The sequence below is a fragment of the Tupaia chinensis genome, unplaced genomic scaffold, assembly GCF_000334495.1.
Source record: "Tupaia chinensis unplaced genomic scaffold, TupChi_1.0 Scaffold000287_1, whole genome shotgun sequence".
Lineage (NCBI taxonomy): Eukaryota > Metazoa > Chordata > Mammalia > Scandentia > Tupaiidae > Tupaia > Tupaia belangeri.
The window spans coordinates 213,450-216,115 of record NW_006159771.1 but is presented as its reverse complement, the minus strand read 5'-3'; the positions used below and the strand labels follow the sequence as shown (position 1 = coordinate 216,115).

Sequence of the window (2,666 nt, the reverse complement as noted above, 5' to 3'; positions counted from 1 at the left end):
CCAACGTGCCTGGCCATACATCAGTCCTTCTGCATGGCAGGTGACAGACCCCGGCTCCCACCAGCCTGGCCAGCAGCTTCCCACCCCCAAGGGCTTTGGGAATAGGCGAGAAGGAGCAGTCTGTCCTACAGCCTACAGCCTTCAGCACAGGACACTCGGGGTCTAGAGATCTGGGGGTTCCTGGGTCGTGGGCCAAGGCCTTCTCCCACCACCCAGGTACAGCACTGGCCAGGCCAGACCTCGGGGTTGGGTGCTAAGTGTCTCTTTTTTTAAAATTTTATTTATTCATTCATTTATTTTTAATTTGACAGAGAGAGACACAGAGAGAGAGAGTGAGAGAAAGAGAGGAAGTGAGAAAGCAAGCCACCAGGTCCGGGACTCGAACCGTGGTCAGCCATGTGGGTGTGTCTAGCGCCTTAACCACCATGCCACCTGCTAAGTGTCCCTAAGAATCCACAGAGACAGTGCCTGGTGGGGGTGGAGCACAGGGCTGGGCTGAGGACGCGGTCCCTGCACTGCAGAAACGAGAGTGAGCAGGGGGCATTCTTTTAGGCCACCCTGCTCTGCCAGACAGCAACCATCCCAGCCAAACCCTGACAGACCAGGGACCAGAGGGCTGCCCTCCCGGCCCACCACGCCTCCCAGCACACCCCAAGTCCCCTGGAGCTGGCAGCCATCGTTAGCAGATAAGCCCCAAACACGGCTCACACCCAAGGCCCTGACCCGGCACGCTCAGCCCTGGCTGTCATCAGAGCGTGGGGAATTCAGTCACGGGCTGTCCGTGGTGTTGTCACCACACAACGGCAGAGCAGTAAGGCTATGATATCCCGGGGCCTAGAAAACTGAGACGGTCACTAGCTGGCCTTTTTAGACGTCTGTCATGCCAGCCTCGGGGGCCATCAACCACTCAGGCTGGCTCTAGTCTCCCCTGAGCCGAGTGCCAGGCCGGGCGGGCCGAACCCACACCAGACATGGCCGTGGCTGACGTTCACATCAACGGGGTAAAGACCAGACCCAGCTAAGGCCCCAGTTCATGTCACCCAGCCCTGGCCACTGCTCATACCAAACGCTCGTCTCTCAAGCCAGACGTCAAAACGGAGTGCCAGCTGTCCACGCTCTGGACAAAATTTAAGTGGCGGTAGCATGAGGCCTCCGTGTCCGGCCCTGTCCAGCCGAGGGATGTGCCCACCCAGGTGACCCCGAGAGAGAGCACGCACTGCCTAGGGCCAGTCTACCCTCTGCTGACCACGCCCGCAGGACCCTCTGCTGTCCCGTGTGGGGAGGGGACGTCCTCAGGCCAAGGTCAAGTCACTTACCTGTCCCGAGGGGAGATCAGCATGTCCCGACACCCATCCTGCCAGCTCCGGGTCCTGTGGGGAAACCAGAGGGCGCGGTGTGAGGCCATCGGATGGGCCTCTGTCCCTTCTGACAGACGCCCTGGGGCAGGTGCACCCCAGGCAGGCCACACTCATCCCCAACTCAGAGCCACACCCCACCGTGCTTCTGGCTCTAACTACACACGTTTATTTATTGATTTTTAGGATCGTAAGAAGTTTATTCATTCGCTTCTGTGAGAAAGAGACACAGAAAGAAACAGGCACCCCCACGCACACAGGGTCTTCACGCTGTGACCCACCTCCAGTTTTGGCTGGGGTGCTCAGGGAGGTCCTGGGACATGAACCCAGGACCTTTCTCACAGAGTCCTGGGCATTACTGCTCCACCACCACCTGCCCAGTGCTCACTTCCTTGTCCCCACTTGACCGGGACTGCAGTTCCCATTGGCATGCTATGGCTTCCTGTGAGCATTTCGTGGTTTTTTTTTTCTTTTCTGGAGAGGTTTTCGCTATAGGGTACATGCACTCACCAGAAAGACAGAGAGATAGAAAGCGAGAAATCACCCCCCAGGGCGCTCCTGTACATGCACTCACCAGAAAGACAGAGAGATAGAAAGCGAGAAATCACCCCCCAGGGGGCTCCTCCATTCTCCTCTTGGGATCTTGGGCACTCACGCACACGCACCTGGCTGAGTTCAAGTCATCGGGTCCGGGACCCGAACCGCGGTCGTTTGGTCGACTACATGGGAGTCCAGCGACATAGCCATTACGCTAACTGCTGGTCCCCTTGTGAGCATTTCTGACACTGCAAACTCCCCTTCTAAAGTGTGACCCTTAAGAGCCGTCCCTCCTCCTTGTGACCGCTGGGTGGCCTTTGTCCTGAGAAAGAGCACGCAGGGAGAGCTCGCACACTGCGGGAGGGCTGGGGTCCTGCAGCTCTCGCAGTTTCACGGGAGTTCTGCTTCCGCCAGCCCAGCCCTGTGGGGCAGGACGCATGTCCCTCCTAGGCAGACAGCAGCCCCCAGCCCCAGGGACTGACGGTAGGAAGGTGACTGACCCCAGAGCTATAGCTGGCTGGAACCTGGGACCTGGCGCCTGCATGTACGGGCCAGAGCAAAGGACAAGGTGGCCCTGGGCCTCACGCAGCCTGCAGCCCCTCTGGGGAAGGAGGAGCTCAGCGGCTCCCTGTCTCAGCTGACGGCTGGGGGATTCTTCCATCTCCTTATATCTAGGCCCAGGGATGCTGCCAGAGTGTGTGTGTTGTAAAGATGAAAAACGGGATAGCGCGGGACCAGCCGTTTGCGTAAAGGGTATATCGCTGGACACCCCCG

General features: G+C 58.8%; 1 protein-coding gene across 1 annotated transcript in view; it reads right to left on the bottom strand.

Moving 5' to 3' along the window:
* ARVCF (ARVCF delta catenin family member) overlaps positions 1-2,666 on the bottom strand; it is a gene marked incomplete in the record, with an annotated part of 82,209 nt that overhangs the window by 70,873 nt on the left and 8,670 nt on the right. Inside the window, 1 exon segment of the mRNA XM_014588567.2 lies at positions 1,317-1,370.